At 36.7% G+C, this 18,947-nt stretch overlaps 1 protein-coding gene across 1 annotated transcript in view; it reads right to left on the reverse strand.

Annotated features, from left to right (window-relative positions):
- LOC105193842 (protein artichoke) overlaps positions 1-3,182 on the reverse strand; it is a 92,539-nt gene extending 89,357 nt beyond the window's left edge. Inside the window, exon 1 of the mRNA XM_011158467.3 lies at positions 2,875-3,182. The gene's annotated coding sequence lies outside the window, so the exon portion shown is untranslated. The remainder of the gene's footprint in view (positions 1-2,874) is intronic.
- Between the last annotated feature and the right edge of the window lie 15,765 nt (positions 3,183-18,947).

Genomic DNA, 18,947 nt, shown 5'->3' on the forward strand with positions numbered 1-18,947 from the left:
TACATCCCTTTGACGAGTATTTGACTAAATGCTCGCGCAAAGGTATTTCCTCGATAATATCGCCAACCAATTGTCGAGGACAAATACCGTTAATAGCATGTCCGTGCATTGTGTGCGAGGCACCGTGCACCACGCATGCGGGATGCCCAAATTCAAAAGTCACGCGTTCTGGTATTTGCATGCTGTATTTGGAATTACCTCGGTCAGTATAATAACGGGCGGAAGTAGCCTCGTGGGAATTCAAACTAATTTGACCCTTTTGTTTAACCTGCAACGAGGAGGATGCAAGGTTCAAAATCTGCACGCTGTTTAAATTTCAGATAATCCTACCGAGTTTTGAAAGCGTGTTCGTGTACACGGCGCTACACGGTGTACCGAACTGTACGTCGCGCTCTCGCGCATTCCCGGATCTAAATCAGGATATAAATGTAACAGCACTTGGACCATCTCCCTGGGATGACTAAAATGATGAGAAATTGGGCGACGCGCGTGAATTTATGGCGAACATTAGAGCCGGAAATGTGGGCGTCTGCTGTTTTTCAGAATCCAAGGAAACGGCAAGATATCGGCATGCGGATTCTTTAAAATTACGGTTATTATGATATATTCGGAGAACATTTTTGAGTCGCCTCAAATTATGAGACGGAACCAAGTCGGATCTCATACTTTCAACATGAATCATGATCCTCTTAATCGGAATTTATGCAAAAAGTTTGCCTTTTGCTTTACGCTCAACTTTTTGTATATTCTACACTTGGAAGATTCATTATTTCTATTAAATAATTTATTTTAAAATATATGACAGAAGAAAATTGAGTTTTGATTGGTTTATGTTAGACCGATATATTGCACATTTAATATTTTAATATAGAATTTTTGTAATCAGAAAAAAAATTCTAGAATATTAAAAGCTAGAGAGTAATCAATGTCGATTTTTATATAGTTTACGATACGCAGAAATCGTTGTCGGAGAGCAGATATGTACAAGCGGTGACCGAATCTATCACGGTTTAATTAAAAAAATGGAAATTTTGTAAATATGTATATTCTTGCAAATTCTAATTAAACTTACAGTTAAACTCACAGTTCATAATATGTAAAAAAAAAATATTAATTAATTCAAACTACAGCACAATATATATGAAAAGTTATTGATCGAATCATGCTATAGTATTCATGAAAGGTATTCATTACATTAAACATTAAAACAACATTTAATATAACAAAATTTGCATGTAATATACCATAATTTCTATATAATATTTTATGTATAAAGTATCTTTTTTGCGCGATTATTAAAAGAGTCGATTGATCTTTTGCTCGGCTTATCATTAATAAAAGGAAGGTCTCCACAGGAAATATATATCAAAGTACTTATCGTAAAACCATTGAGTTCCATTGAAATGTTTCAATATGATTTGTAGCAAGTCAGTGCAACTGGCAATGAACAGCTTGAAAGCCCTCGTTTTATATCCATGAAACGTGAATATCACCTTAAATATCCAGAGCGTGACTGCTTTACAATATGAATCAGCCAGAAAGTTCTGATGGTTTATGTTCGATGAAATCGGCATCAGAGAGAGAGAGAGAGAGAGAGAGAGAGAGAGAGAGAGAGAGAGAGAGATTTCGAATGAGAAACTTCACGTACACCTCAAGATTACGACATTTTCTTATCCACCTTTGTTAAAGGAAACGATTAAGCATTCAATAGAAAAAAAAGCAGGAAACCTCAATTTATTTTTCCACTGAGGTATTTAGCAGCATAGATTAAATTACCAAGAATAAACGACGAGTATCGATTTTTCGGGTTTAACTTGATTTATTACTATTAGCTCGAAAAATATTAACAAATATTTTCAAGTATCTCTTGATAAATTCGAGATGCATAGGATGCATGTTAATTTTTAATATCAAACTTAGCTGAATGAAAAATTAGCATAACTTTTTGCCACCTTGCTTAGCGACTAGCAATTTGTTAAAGACAGAGATATCACTTCGCGCACTTTAAATTTAATTCAATCACAACGTAATCCTCTGCGAGTGTCAGATATAATCTGAAGAACCAACCAAGGCCGTCTTTAAAAATCCTCTTTGCTTTCATGAATGGAAATGTTGATTTTTTTTTATCTTGGAAAAAAAATTAAGTTATCTCCTTTTTATCTTCCTCGCCTAAATTTTTTTCAAAATATCCAATTATCGTTGGCGTTAAGAGGCTGACTTTCGCATCCTTCGGTTAATGTGTTATACAAAAGAAAAAGAAAAATTTCTTGAAAATTATTTTCCCACTTTATCCGCATTAAAATTGGATACAGCGGTTTAAGAGAAAATTAATGTGACTCACTCGGAGAGGCTTTCGAGCAACAGCGTTATCTCGAAAATACCATGGGAACAGTATCACGATATCCCCCTTCACACGGGAAATCGAATTTAACTTTGTCCGCTCGCGGAGTGATACGCGCTATTTAATGATGTTTTTCATTTCTTCTCTCATGCCACGCAGAGGAAAAACTTGCGTAACCTATCTGCGCACGGGATCGTGAAAAATAATATCTGCTGCACACGACAGACTCGACGTACGGCGCGCGGTGCGGCGCGGCGGTGGTAACGCACGGCCGGCCGATGCACCGAACGCCTCCGCAGCGCGCATCGAGCATCGATCACCGATTCGCGTAGCGCATCGCGTTATCGGATCCACGGGGAGTCCCGATGTACGCGGCGAGAGCGGGACTCGCGGAAAGTCGCGGCGCGCACGCTAGCCTTCTCTATCGTGCACGGCGAGTCGACTCGCGCGCGAGGAACAAACGAAATGATATATCAATCAAAATCACCCGGCCGTCACGATGCGATACGATCTAACTCGTGCGGCACACATACCTCTTACGTGCTTATGTAATCACAGATCACCGATAGATCCTTCCGGTCGGCACCGCGTCGCTCGACGCGCACTGTATCTCACACACTCACTCGACAGAGTCCGGCTGCGTCCAACCACCGCACGGCAAAAATAATCACTGTGACGCGTAATATAATTAATTAAAAGGATGCCGGACCCCGGGCATTCGTTCGCTGTGCGTTTTACGTTAGAGCGAAACGCTGCTGCCGGATCGCGGATCGCGGATCGCGGATCGCGGAGCGTGGTGCCGCGCGGTACGCCCACGGTAGACTGGCGCCCGCTCGTTCGTCTGACTCGTTGCTGACTCTCCCTACTGCCTGGCCGGCTGAATGGTGCGCCCCGGCGCGCGCGGAGCCAACACGCGGGGCTGGATGGCACAGCGAGAGCGTAACCCTTTCTCTCGGCGACACCTTACCAGCCAGTGTTTATGAGCCCGATGCAATTTGTTCTTATTATGCACCGGCTGTCTCGTAAGATCTACATCAAACTTTGACGTTCGCCGGCCGCAGCGATTTCATGGGCGATTTTTTTTGTAAGCGGAAAACTTGATTGCACGTCATCCTTTCGTAACGTCGTTGAGTTTGTGTGTGTGTGTGTATGTGTGTGTGTCAAGCTGTGAAAAACCACTTCCTTAATTAAAACTTAATTTTAAATTCCGCACACGTAAAACACATATTCTAAATTAAGCGCGCAACATTCTTACTTATTTATATTCTTCAAGTTTGACCCGTGTTCGAGAGAAAACTATTTAATTAATAATTAAATATTTTCACGAGTCGTGACAATTAAATTTTCGAAATAGGAGGACCGATTATAAATTCATTATCAATGAAGAATCTATTTCAAACGTGCTCCGAATATTGTTAACTGTTTTTATTAAAGGAAGATGGAGATATTTTTGGAAAAATATGAATTTCAAATATATAACATTGAAAAAATTTTTCATACTTCTGGCAAAATTTTATGACGGAACCTATCATCTTTATAGAAAACTTTTAATAGAACAATTTGAATTAAATATTATACAGTTTAATTTTTCATATTATTAATTAATCATAAGACTCATCTAGAAAACTGAATTCATTTCAAAGTTCTGGCCCTCATATATTAAATTATGCATACATTTGCATATTACAATCTCTATTTATTTTTTCTTATTCAATTTATAAATCATTCTTAAGATATCACCGACGTTAATGAATATCTACTGATAAACATCAGTATTTTTGAACAATACATAACGAACGTACGTTAAAAGGTACGCAAACGATTAGAATGCAATTTAATACTGCGGTATTAAATTTATTTAAGTCTATAAGACGTTGATATACCTGTACACATACAAAAGATTAGCAATTATATATGCCACAGTTAATTCTGACTCTTCGTAATATATGTATACCTAGTTGGTTGCTCAGTCCGGAACTCGCGTTAATTTTTCATTTTGCATATTTAGCTGTCTGTTTCATGTCAGTCAAAGTCCTCGTTAAACCGTTATACCTTGATAGCTGTACCTTCATTACCGCGATAAGCTTTGTTGGGGGTCTGCTTGATTGCCCTGAAATTCTTTGCCTTCAACTCGCGGGGTTGACTACATTCTCGAACGAAAGTGGTTGTCGGTTGAGCGTGCAACGTGACATGGTTAGTGACATCGTTATCGATCACGGAGGGATATCTGTCGTAATGCTGCTTATCGTGTCTTTTTACGTGCATTTTTATCTTAATGCTAGTTTATTAAATCTGTTTATTACTTATGAAGTAGCGAGAGATGTAATTTATCATGCTAAATATAGAAAATAAACTAGATTGCGATCAATATTAAATAATAGTGTCATCAGGTTCTTAATGCAGTCGTCTACATATGTGTGAATTTTCTGATGACATACTTTCTCTTAATATTAAATATGACTCTTCTTATAATTAATTCAATTAATTAATATAATACAGTCAATATATAATTCAGAATAACAAATTTTTACTATTCTTCTGTAATTATTTAGATATATTTGAACATACTGTAATTTGACATTATCTTCAATATCTTTCTTATTTTCTTATTCATTTGCTTTAAATTTGCACTGATCTTAATCTTTAAGCAATAAAATGAACGATCGAGTTTTCGATTGTTAGCTGTACATAGGAAAGCTTGGAAATGAGACTTTTAAGTCTCGAAACGAAATAAATTAAAATCTTATGTGCTAACCTTAAAGTGCACCCTTTGGAAATTTAATGGCATATTAATAAATCATTTAGAAATTGAACTGGTGAATGCGACTTAGGGCTTTTATTACTTTCAGAGTAATCAAGGTGAAAAGTACGACTGCTGTTATTCAGAAAGTTCAACTCTCGTGAAAGCTAAAGCTTTTCTCCCTTGCGTTGGTATTGAATCTTGTGTAGCAAACGAGAATTGAATACTTCTCCCCTTATTCTTCGTTTTAGTTGATAAAATTTTTTTATGTGGATCACAGATTATGATCCTGAAAATGTTTTTTCATGAATTACATCACATTCATTGACAATAAAATTGGATTAATTAGCAAAAATCTAGCCAAATTAAAGACTTTCTTGCTTATTTGAGGTCAGATCCAATTTGAACAAGATTTCGAATTGAGGTAAATGTGATGATATATAATAATCGGCACTGAAATTTCTATTGCAAAATTCTTTAGAATTTTCGTAATATAATATATGTTAATCTTTATCGATAAAGTGGATTACCAAACTAAGTTACGAAAGTGCGTTTCTATCCAATCTTTTGGGAGTTGATTGAGCTTGTAAATCGCATCTCTCGCTATCGTCGAATCACTACAAAGTACTCAAGTTCTGTTCATTCCGGAACGCCCTGCCTTTCACAAGCGAAGCTGCAACGATACGCTTTGGAACGTTCCGACTGCTCGTGTTCTGCTCTAGTTCGATCTCGTGCGATACATTACTGTTCTAAGACACGCTTTAGTAAAGCTCGTCGTGCATCCCCGTTATTTAATTTCTATATCTTTTCATGTTCACAAATCCATTTTATGTTCATTATACCGAGCAGAGAGAATTTCGTTTGTCGTTTCAACAAGACGTACTATACGTTTTACAGAATCGAGTTATTAGAATGTTATAAAATTATTAAACTCTATTAAATGAAATACGGATGAATTTAAACAGGCTCTCATTAAAATTCTTTTGTGCACATTTATTGGCATATACGCAACGTTCTTCTAAAGTAAATAGAACAGTGGAGCACATTTTTAAATACATTCAAAAAAGTACGATATAAATTTCTAATAAACGTTTAAAATAATCTTTATTGCATTAACTCTTGGAGTATTACGTGACTTAATATCGGCAAGTTATGTAAACGTATATGCAATAATATTGACGCTATTAAATGGGCAACGTACCATATAATATAAAGGAACATAGCAAAATTGAACGCTTTCCGAACTTTACTGCGTATGCTGCATATTTGATAAGAGCATATTTTACATATTCTGCATATATTTCGTCTTGTAGGACGCAACAGTGAATCACGTAATTCTCTGTCGGACATGCCGCCATTTACCCGGAGTACGGCGTTATGGTAATTCTAGTGATGTGCAGATCACTGCTTGTTGAGACATTGAATGAGGTTTCAACAGGAATCAAGTAGTTTCGTACAAATGTTCCCGCCCTTTAATAATTTAATCCGGTTATTGAAAGCTCCAAGACAGCCTTAATCAACCAGAACTGCACAACTGCAAAGCTGTTATTTAAGTTGGAATTTGGGTAGGTGTACCAGAAACACATTCGGATATATTTCCACGTGTTTATATTTAGAGAGTGGACAAAATAATATAAATATTCAGATTTTATCTTTGTTTAGAATAAAGTTTGGAACAATGTTTAAATAAGTTACTAGTGCAATATTATATCATTCTTCTAGTAGAATATCTTTTAAGAGATATTGGAAGATGCTCAAGAAACATTGAAGGAGAAAATCTATTTTTCACTCTGTCCTTCAAAACTGTTCACAGTGACTTGATCTTTCAAGTCAAGCAGTTACGTTGGGAGAAACGTTCAAGTTTTGAAGAATAGAGAGCAATTTTTCGAAAATAGGATGAGAAATAAATTTCTTCCGTCAACATCACTCATATAATCAATTGAAAAATGTTCTGCTAAAAGAGAGAATGGTACAACATTTCATTGGTAACTATTCAAAGATTGATTTTTTTTTATATCAACAATGATAAAATATTATCATATTAAAGACAAATAGTGGATTAATTTCTTATTAAAAAAGCAATGTATTTCTTAGTCTCTTCACATTATTTTAACCATCCTCTGTTTACACAGCTGTAGAATTATTTTGTCCAAAGTGTGCGGAGCGGCCCTAGTTATTCTTTCCTTTCTTACACGGTACTTGAGTCGGAAGACATAATTTCCACTTTTTAGTTTGTAATTCCTGTGAAAGTCTTTCAGCGCGGAACTGTAGTCCCAGATAAAATGGCGCGATATACGATACCACGTCGATCTTTGAAACAAAGTTCCTCGCCACGGCACATAAAACTTCTTTAACAGTTTTCATCTTGTTATTTGACGTGTGTACTCCATACGCGCTACGATATGTCGGTCCTTCGCGACGCGACGCGATGCCATGCTCTGGAACGTGCGTGTATGTACGTCGGGAGCTCTATTGCACAATACCCTCGTCCATCCGTCGCTTTTAGTGTGCAAGGCACATATCTATTTTCTCCATAATAATGTCAAGTCGCTTTAACTAAGTAGCATCCTCATGCAAGACGAGCAGTTGCGAGAGACTTCTTTATCTCGAGCGCAATACGAATACGTAGCAGTGATCCGGTTAAATAAATAAAACGACTCTCGTTTTGAAACACGATTCTTCTACGAGCCATGAGCATCGGAAAGTAATAGAAATGCTAGTAAATCCAATACAAGAGAGACAAGTTCCTTCGAGGAGAATACAAAGGGCTCGAGATACATTATATAAGTCACATGACGGAACTAGTGATTCGTATTACTGTGAAATTGTACCGATAATATATTGCAAAAATTGAGAGTGATAATCTTTATATCGCGCTTTCGATTGAATATGTATAGGTGAAAAGTCTAATAAAATATCGCTCGGCAATAATCATTCGCGTAGTCAATTAAACGCCACATTCCCCACGATTTATGTCGTTATTGATTGATATGTAAAACAAGGTTGACAGTATACAGAAATGCGATTTATGGTACAGCGCTTGAATAAAACGATAAACAGAACAAAATCGCATTTCAAATCTGACGGATAAGCGTTAATACAGAGGGGGATTGGGAAAATGGCGCGTCAACGTTGTCGGAAATTAAGCGACGGGGAAAAGATCCGCAAGCTAAACGCGGCGGCAATATTTTTCCGCACCGCGATACGCACACTCATACGTCACGAAATACGTTACGAGCTTGTACCGGCGATTCGTATTCCGCTGCCATATATTTTCGAGTGTGCAGCGTGTGCGCGTGTACGCGCACGAATATCATCCGCAAGGACTCCCATTAATTGTGCCACGGCTATCATCGTCATTCGAGCGTGCTCGCGCCCGCTCGATCGCCTATTTGTCACCCGCCGATTGCGAAAATGATCGAGATCTGCCGCGCAAAGTTGTCAACCGCGATTTTCAGTTCGGGCCGCGTTGTTCGTAAAGAGTGGAAAAAAAATGACGCTCGCTCGGCGCGCGGCGCGGCGCATGGAAAAAAAATATTTGTGTAATTCGCATTTGTGAATTTGTTTTTTTTTTATCCGCCGGGTTACCTTACAGCCAGCATGCGGAAATATTTCGCTGACGTTATTGTTTGAAATGGCATTTGAAATCAACGAGCATCCTTTTCCGAAACGAGATGTAATATGCATGCTAATCGCGAACACGATATTCCGTGTGAGCCATCAAGGCGGAACGTGCGGATATGTCGCGATAATTAGACGAAGTATTATAATTACGAGTATATTATACGTTACGTTCTCTGGTTTCTTCGTATTCAATTAATATTAACCAAGAGATAGGTCTAGAGGTAGATCGTGTCTATTGCAATCAATTGGTTAACTTAACCAAGTTACGATGAACTTAATCTTCTTTTTTTTAATTATTATAAATCCTTGATGGTTACATGTGCGTAGACATTTAAAAATTAAAATATTATCGGGTATAAAATTATTCGGTTTAATATTTGGTTTGCTTTAGCACGTGTGAACCTGGTCTGGCTATTATTTTTCTATTATCTTCGATGGATTTTCAATTGGAGAATACCTTGTATAAAGGCTATTGTATTCTACGCTTCATTAAAAATTTATAACAGTTATTTGTCCAGACTTATTGATATTTATTTATTAAATACATTATTTGGAGATTGACAGTATTAATATGCAAATAGTATATTATGTTTCCCTTACTAAAGGTAATTGTAAATCGTAACCTAACTTTACATAATATGCTGGATAATAGATATTCCATTAATGTTAATTGTTATTACTCGATATTAGTAATTAATACATATATATTTTTCAAAATAAATATTATAATTCTAAACTCTTCAATTTACATGTATTAATGGAAACGAGAAACGAATAGTCCCGTTAATTTACATTATTTAATTCCCAACAATGATTAATATTAACTATTACCAGTACGTAAAATTGCTTTTCATGGGCATTCCATAAGCGGACATTTGTCAGTGTGTAAGTCAGTAGTCAGAGCTTTAAATACTTAATACACGTATTCGCATCGCGTGGAGCGTTTCGAGATAAACTGGAAAATCTTGTGCATGTCAGCGCATAGCTGGCAGCTTCTTATTTCGTTTTCCTCTTTTTTTTTTAATTTGAGTCGCGAACATTACTTTTGTACCTTTATTTGTCAAGACGCATACTTTTAGCTGTTAAAATAGGCTTTCGTATATTGAATACGAGACGATTCTTGCATATTGAAGATACGGGGGGGAGGGAGAGAAAGAGAGAGAGAGAGAGAGAGAGAGAGAGAGAAAAGAGCAAATAAATAGAACTATGATTCTACCATGGACAATAAAGAAAAGAACGCGGGAACAAGAAAGCTTGTACAAGCTGCAGTTGTCTGCTCTTTCAGCTTGGTCTTCGCCTTTCCTCTTTCTCTTTCTTACGAATAAAACTGGCTATGTAATTGTGCGATACATGTCCTGCTGAAAATTGCAGGACATCTATGAAAATAGTTTAGAATAAACACGTACAACATAAGCAATGATAAACTCAAAAAAGGTTAATAGAAAAGAAATAAGAAAATAAAATAAGATGATACAATTTTATGTAGTTGAAAATTGTATCAATGTTTCTCCTACGTCGTTTTTTTATTATTTATAGACAATAAATATATAAATATTAAATTTGTAATTGTAATAAATAAAATGAATAGGATATTAAATATCCTACTTATTAATACAAATATATTATTTCTATAAACATTTCTCGTTCTCAGTTTTATTTTTGATTAAAACGTGCAGTTAATTTCTCTACGTTCCACTGCGTATCTTTATAAATGTGACCAAGTTAATAATATCCATTAAAGCAGTTGATTTTTAAACCTAGCTAATTGATCTGTGTTTAAGTAAATTAATTCTATTATTAAAAGCTTTAAATGGCTGCGAGAAGTTATTTCCTACTTGCGATATATAGAAATATTCGATCTACATAAAAGCTTTGTATATTTAAAGACCTATTATGTAACAGGGCATTGCCCTTATCACGCGTGTTATCCTTTCATAAGAAAGAAAATCTCATTCCATTTATAAATGAAACAGCAAACTGTCATGACGCTCGATCTTACCGTCAGCATCAAAGATACCCGTAGCATCGTCAGCTTCGTGTACGCCGTTGTAGCGATCGTGTAACCGCAGGACGGATCCTGTATAATACATTAACGCGGGGTGGCCGGCGGGCAGCGAACGACCGAAATCTCAGCGTCGATAACATATGTACGCGTATCTACAGCGAGCGCACGCGTTTACATCTGCATAGATTCAGGAAGGAAAGACTGGAGGGGAAGGAGGGGCTGGAGGATAGCCATTCTCGCGCACCCTCGTGGATATGCATGAGGAGAGGGTACTTTCGCCCGGGGCGAAATTTCGGATGGGACTTAAGTACCCGGCGTAGTCCTCGAGTGTTGTATGGTCTCCAGGGCCGCGTATAATTGCCGCCTATCTAACGTTAACCGTTTCCTCTACGCTCTCCTACACCCTTCGCCCTTCTAATTTTGCTATCCACCACCGGTCTCTTTCTCTCTCTCTCTCTCTTTCTCTCCTTCCGCCCGTCTACATACCGCCGTTTCCATTTCCGGTCTCTTCTTTCTTACATCGCGGGACAATGCAACCGCGATGTACCTATGCTCGTGCGCTAGGTACTAGGTGTACTAGTTGGGCGTCGCTGAATTTGCATTCCAGTTCGAATGAAATATGCATTTCCTGTCGCGCGACGATCTTCCGACTCGCGCTCTCGACGATTCGGCTGTTACGCTATTCGGCGCAAGGCATCTCAGCTGCTTTCTATTAATTAGCGTCGCGATGCATTCTGTCGGAGAACAAGAGCCCGTGCGCTTGTTATAGCACATGACGCAGCCCGCCGTCATCTTGGACGCAAGACAAAAGTACTATACATAGAACAGATCGTACGAAATCGTCGTTATCCGCTCTCGGGCCGCCCAGAGTAGGTTAAATAAATTATGAGCGAGATCGTTGAACGCGCGTTTCCGTCGTGCCTACGCGCGTGGCAGAGAAACGGCATCTACCACTTTGCTGCGGTTAGAATACGAAACGGTCGCCGTTAATGGCGGTTAAATAGCGCTCGCAGTAAATCTCCGTTTAGCGAGAGAGTAAAAAGCCGTACGGCCAGCAGTCTAGTTTAATTTTTCTTCGTTTAAACTGTCGGTGATGATATATTCACAGATTACTTACTAGATTAGATTTAGTTTATTGTACAAATCCGTTTATAAGAATTATGGACATCTGATATTTCTACTACGAAACAGAATAAAGTATCGTAATTTCGTTAGACATGTGGATTTCGAATTTTACCGTACTACACTTCTCCTTTATAATTTTCTGTCAAATTAAAAAAAAAATAGTTTTTTCCTTCTTGTGAGAAAGTTAATTTTTCTATTTAGATGTGTCATTTCGCATCCTTGATTCAAACGTGCAATTTAAAAAACGTGATTTTCAAGTTATGAATATTTATGAACGAGTTAGGTAAATATTACCTTATAAGTAGACAATATTTCCATGGTCAATAATTTGATGTCAAGTTGGAAAACAGTTTTTATCCCTTTCTGGGAAATTTAATTTTTGAATTATGTCACTTTGATGAAAGGGCGCGATATTAATTTTTATGAACCTTTTTATAAAAAAGTGTTTATGTATGATACTTTGAAAGGATAAAAAATGTAGAGAGTAGAAAATTTTCGATTTACAAATATGTTCCCTTCGCTCGCTCCAACTCATTCTGCAACAAAGCATATTCCGTCAGAGATGGAGTGTGTGTCTCCGAGATGATAATTAAGTATAATTAATGAAGAGGAGCAAAAAACTAAGGTGTTTTCCGAGTGGCAGCAGCCAGCCGCCCAGCAGCAAATAAAGTGGAACTCCCGCGAAACGAATTGTTACAAAGCGCTGGAAACCATAATGGGCGAATGTTTTCCTACGACGATGCAATTTTTTTATGACGGGACAAACGAGCTTCCGTACAGTGTATACGTCGACTCTAACTTCCGGCGACTCGTTTACAACGAACGGAAAGTTTTCGCTCGCGTCTGCGAAAGTGTCCGCTTCGAAAATCGGCACGGCGAACGAGAGAGCCTCGCACTTTCCAGCGAGGATCTGATTTTCCGACGTGCTTTCGCGGTCAGACCAAGTTCGTGGATAGCATTTCAAAAAGGGGACCCCTAACTCACTCTCACCGGCATGTCCACCGCCGCTTAGAGCCCCGTCACTTACGAGTTTAAGATAGACCAGTTTGCCGTACTGGCGATCTGCTCGGCTGGCAGGATTTGTGACGAATGGCGATGCGCCCTCCGTCTTTTATTAGATACACTCGGGATTTGTCGATCGTTAAAGTCCCTGGACCGTTATTGCGGATACATCGGATTATAACGTCAGAAGCGAAATTTCTCTCTCTCTCTCTCTTTCTCAATTTTCTTCTTTTTAGCACAACTATTGCTTTTATATTACACGCGACGAAATCAATGTTCTAATTAAATTCTTTTTCACTGCTATTTGTTATAATCATTTTTGCTATTTTTTTATATGAATAATTTAAGAATAAAAATGAACTTAAAAAAATATAAAAATGGCGCTAAGTAAATGCGTTAAAAAAAATTAGTTTTGTACAATTTAAAGAATAAAACTCGAGTAGTATCTATGACTTTAAAAAAATAAAATTCAGTAGTAGTAGCTTAAATTAAAAAAAAAAGAAATAAAATAAAATTAAATCAATTAAAATAAAATTTTTGTATATTTTATTATCCAATTCGGCTCAATTGATATATATTCCCAAATTCTTATTTAAGAATAATTCTGTTTTATTCCAAGTGTAAAAATATTTCACGTAAAACATTTTTAAAATAATATGATTACACGTTTTATATTTGTTCTAACAGCGTCGAAAATGAAAAATTGAAATAAAGTTTTATTTTACAAGTATGCGACGCTGCAAGTGTATTGAGTTTCAATAAATTTGAAAAATAATATAAACGTAAATAGTGCATATATACACATATATTCTTTTTGTGCTAGAAATATTTTCTCATACATGCGCTATTGAGGTTAACGATAATCTCGGGTACTCGCGTGTAGCGGATTTGGCCCGAGACATTACCGTGTCTCTTAATAATGTGTAACGTTAAATACGATGAATCCATAACATAATGTCTGAACATAATAAAATGCTACAAGAGACGCAATGTATTTTTCTTAATTTACAATAAATGAAGCTAAGTAAATTGTAACCTCTCCGGTTTCAAATACATAAATCTGTCCGACTAACAGCAATTCCCGAAGGCTAAATTGGCCGTGCTGTCTGCGAAAATGAGACTGCCGCGACTGGACTTTATAATGCAGATGTCAAATTAAGGCAGTAAATTAGGTGCTAAATCGCGTTAGTAAGCAAGCAAACGTTAGCTGTATTAAATTTTCATGCACACTTGGCAATGCGAAAATTGTGTCCTCGTACTTATCTTATTTAAATTTACGCATAAAGTCGGATACCAGACCAAACAAACGTGCACGTGCAAACATGAATGAACAACTTACTTTAATTAGTGCGCACAGCATCGTCAGCAAATTATTCATTCATGTTTGTTCGCACTTGCTTGCCTGATCTGCAATGGGCTTTACGCATAAATGTATGTACGAGTATACAAAGGTATGTTACTATTAACAAATTTTTTTTATATATACAATAAATGGAATATTCAACAAAATTAATCAATATTAAATTCTTTTGAAATTATTCGTTCAGCGAGCGCAACTTTCTTTTTTTTCTACGATCAAAAAGTAGGTGTTTGGAGAAATTTGTTTGATCAACTGCTCAGAAAATGTAATGCAAAAAATTACTCGCATTGAAAATTGTTGCGTTGATGGTGCGATGTGAAACAAAATTATTGTTCCGCGCGAATAGACGCTCTCTTTAGTTACGTGCACATCATGACGTGGCGTCATATTCGGTGAGATGGGTGCCTTCACCTTTATATTATCCCGGTTTTCGGTCGCCTGTCAGAAGTTCGTACGCCCGCTGTCGTCGCCCTGTTGGGCCTCAGAATTTTACGAGGTAACGTCACCGCCACGAGGAAGCCAGGATTATGGAATGCAGACGCGAGATTTAGCGACGGCAAGTATGTGCATGTGCCACGTATAGCTCTCCTTTTGCGAGGTACAGCTCTCCTGTTGAGTCCCACGGGGTACGCCGCAAGGCGGCTGCTTCAGACCGCAATTTGCTCAGACATGACGAAATAAAATGCAACGCGAAAGCACATGGGGAATGACTTGCTCGCGTTTGCGATCATTTTCACGATTTTCCATTAATAACAATTGAAGTTCATCAAAATCCCTTTTGTTATATTCGTAATCGTGAATATATTACGAGGGAAAAAGCAAAGAGAATCTCGAGTGAAACTGAACTCGCCCGAAGGTCGAAAGAAATCTTGAGATTAAATCTTACAATTAAATAGAAAGATTTATGATTCAGGCATATCGGGAATACTCGAGACAATTCCATTATTGATTTTGGAAGTTCATATGAACCGGATAATCTAACTTGAGTTGAAGAGATAAAATTATACTTCCTATTTTATATCGTTATTGATTTTTGCAGTCCACTCAAACAATTGGTAATCAAGTATAATTTATACATTGAATTGCTACTATCTTTTCTATTAATTGTTATTTCTAATAATGCGAGATGTATTATGCAATGTTGTTCCAAATATCTCTATTTAATAATAAATAAGTATAAGTGATGTATTTATGGAAACTTATTGCTGTATTCTATTTTATTAATAATAAATTGTTGTACGTCGTGTAAGCTAATTTTAAAGTTGTCTGTTGAATTTATTGAAAATACGTCTGTTGAAAATAGAATTTTAATAACGTATTATTTTGAATTATTGAATCCAGAAATAAATAAGATATGCTTGTTATTTCTAATAATGCGAGATGTATTATGCAACGTTGTTCTGAACATGTCTATTTAATAGTAAATAAGTATAAATGATATATTTATGGAGACTTATCGCCGTATTCTATTTTATTAATAATAAATTGTAAGTTGTATAAGTTAGCTAATTTTAAAGTTGTCTATTGAATTTATTAAAAATACGTCTATTGGAACTAGAATTCTGATAATGTATTGGCTCGAATTATTGAATCCAGAAATAAATAAGACATGTTAAAATAATACGAGATAAAAATTTATTATACTACCTAATATCTACCTATGTTTTTTATTCTGTTCACACAGAAATACATTAAGTTACAAAAATCTATTAATAATAGTAAAACACATCATTAATTTGTGACATTGAAACCAATTTTCTGTCTTAAACACAGCCGTTTCTCCTTAATCACATTTAATGCATCATGACATTTGTGTTTCAAAAACTAATTATTATAGAGAAATTTTAAATGGGTTTTTATAAGAATACGCCAACTATATATGTCGCTCATAATTTCTAATAGCTACAAATAAAATAAAGCTGTATATTGCAAAAGATATTTTATAACGCATATATTGATAAATATCATTATTTAAATAATAATTTTTAATAACAGCAAATTTAGCAAGCGCTGTGTATGTTACAATTTATTAATATTTTATGCAAAATAAAATAAAAGAATTAAAAAATTTAATAATTTGTTAATATTTGTATTAATATTACGCAAGCTGCGTGAACATTCAAAATTATATTATAAGCGTTAAATTCAATATTATATTATACACATCATTTGATGAAGGTAGCTTTTAAGAAGTAAAAGCAAGCGGTTCTCCATCTTGATGCTTAGCATTTCTTTGGCAAAAGTTAGTACCGTCTCATCACGAACATCTCAGTTATAAATGCGCCCAATTACCGTTGTAGGTAACCTCGTAAATACTCAACAGGGCATCAATTTAACTGCATTTTTTACGATCTCGCAATTAAGGAACCGGCCAATTTTCCCTAAGATAAACTTGTGAATGCCTAACAATGCCTCGTTTTATTGCTTAAGTCGTGACTTCATTGGCACAAAACTTCAACAAGGTAGATGTAATTGTCGTTTATTTAAAATAAATAAAGACCATTAGAATGACTCGCGAGCTAAAATCGCGCGGTATTAAGTGGCTGCTCCGTTGCCATGAATAATTGAAAAGTTATGTTAGAGCGTCGCATCGCTCTTGATGACAAATTAGCCGCCGACTCTCTCTTATTCCGCCTCCTCTGACAAAAGTGGCCGAATGCTTCGTGGCAAACGACGCTACGAGCATCGTAATTCACCGTGCTATTTGATGATCCTTTTGTAATGTCGCAAGTTTCTTAGAGAAGAGAGTGCACGCACAAGAGAGAAAGAGAGAGAGAGGGGGGGGGGAAGAGAGAGAGGCGGCCCAGATCTGACTTTCAGATCCTCCCTCGGAGAGGAGGCGGCGCACGGCCGCCGGCTTAACCGTCCTGCCATAAATTACTGACCTTGATACATTACCACGTGGCTGCTCCACTGAGCTCTGCATCCACCACCGTCTTTGATATATGTACACGCTGTATCCTCGCGCGGCCGCATGCACGTACGCGCGTATGTACCGGCTATACGCGTTACGTCTAACGTGCACGTTTATGGGACAATTTTAATACTTCCCAAAAGAGGGAACTTCACATCCGAACTCCCGTAAAACTGTCCGCGAACATTAGGAACTGCCGGATAAAATGTCGACATTCACCATGTTACACGCAATGCGGGATAATTTAATTAATGACCGAGCACAATGGTGTTTCATGTGCGTCACAATAATTTTCCATGTTAATGATTTAACCATGTCCGCGGTTTAACTTTGAGCGTTCTCGACTTTTCGCAACAATCGAATAAACGCATATGCTTGAAATAGTCATCTTCCATTTTTTTTTAATTATAATGCTATTAAATTTACATTACTAAATATTATATTGTACGAAAGGATTTATTTGAACATGTAATTCTAAAACTATTTTTAATTATAAGAGAATGATGCAAGAAGAGCAAAAGATCTCTCTCTCTCTCTTCGTTGAATTAATTTCAATTAGTATTTTTTGTACAAAAATAATATGTAAATAAAATCAAACCAAACCTTTGAAGAGCCAGTTGGATATGATAAAAGTTATCATCGATGATAACTAATGATATTAAATATCAAATTGGCTTACTCCGTGGATACTTTCAGTTTTTTTTAAATTAAATACTTTGCAAATAGTCTATCGAGTCAAATTAATTATTTATAGCATTGATATGAAATGTAATGAATTTGCTCCGATTAAAATGAATTTAAAAATGTTCTTCGGTGTGCGACATTAATAAAAAATTTGCGCATGTTATACATAATAATTTATAAAAGCGTACAACGCGACGCGGACGCGAGATGAGATTATGAGTGGTAGATAAACTCGCAAGTTAGAACGTCCGTGATTTTGTTGCGCGGTTTGGCGACATTGCTGCACCGAGACAAATTCGAAAATTCCAGAGGCAGTAAAATGCGGCGAAACAGGGCGAAAAAATTTCACGCAAACGTAGGCTAAATTCGGACGTAACGAAACGTGACGCGTTTACGATGCAACTGCGACTTGATATACATCACCTCTATTCTGTACGTGCGTATTGTGGAAATGTACGTTACTTGATATTTTACGGTATGTATGCACGTACATCGTGTGAAAATAGTATTTTTGCATGAGGGTAACTGCGGGAACCTCGAGGGCAGTTAAAAAACCTACACATCTAGACTTTGACACTCCGGGGGATGATGGCCCGAATCAATTCCTGTTTTTAAATTACAAAATTGATTGCCCGCGAGGCTCGAAATTCTCCTATATTAAACACGCATGTTTGGAACATGGAACATGTAATAATAGATTTGACATATGTCAGAGTGAAGGATCATGGAATTTCGAAAACCGACGTTTCACCATCGGCTTTAAAAATATCGATATTCTTCCTTCAATTCCTATCGCGGTAAACATGTATCAAGATTCATCAAGATTTTCGCCGTAAATTATAAGCAAATATTTAGAAAGAAATCATGAAACGTAGAAGCGTAACTAAAGTTTGATAAAAGAAGATGGAAATCTTCAGATATGTGATATTCATCATGGAGCTCAGCGTATTTTTCAGTGCGTGTATGTATAAAAGGGGAAAAAATATATGCGGCTTCGCGAATGTGTCAGGTGCACGTATGCATATACATATGTCGTGAGTGGCCATGTATACGGCCGCGAATTTCCATCCGAACGATTCAATTTCTCGACGATAGCGTCACCGTCTACCATTGACGCTCCGCTGCGAACTGAAAAAAAAAAAAAAAAAAAAA

This window comes from Solenopsis invicta, chromosome 16, assembly GCF_016802725.1.
Source record: "Solenopsis invicta isolate M01_SB chromosome 16, UNIL_Sinv_3.0, whole genome shotgun sequence".
NCBI lineage: Eukaryota > Metazoa > Arthropoda > Insecta > Hymenoptera > Formicidae > Solenopsis > Solenopsis invicta.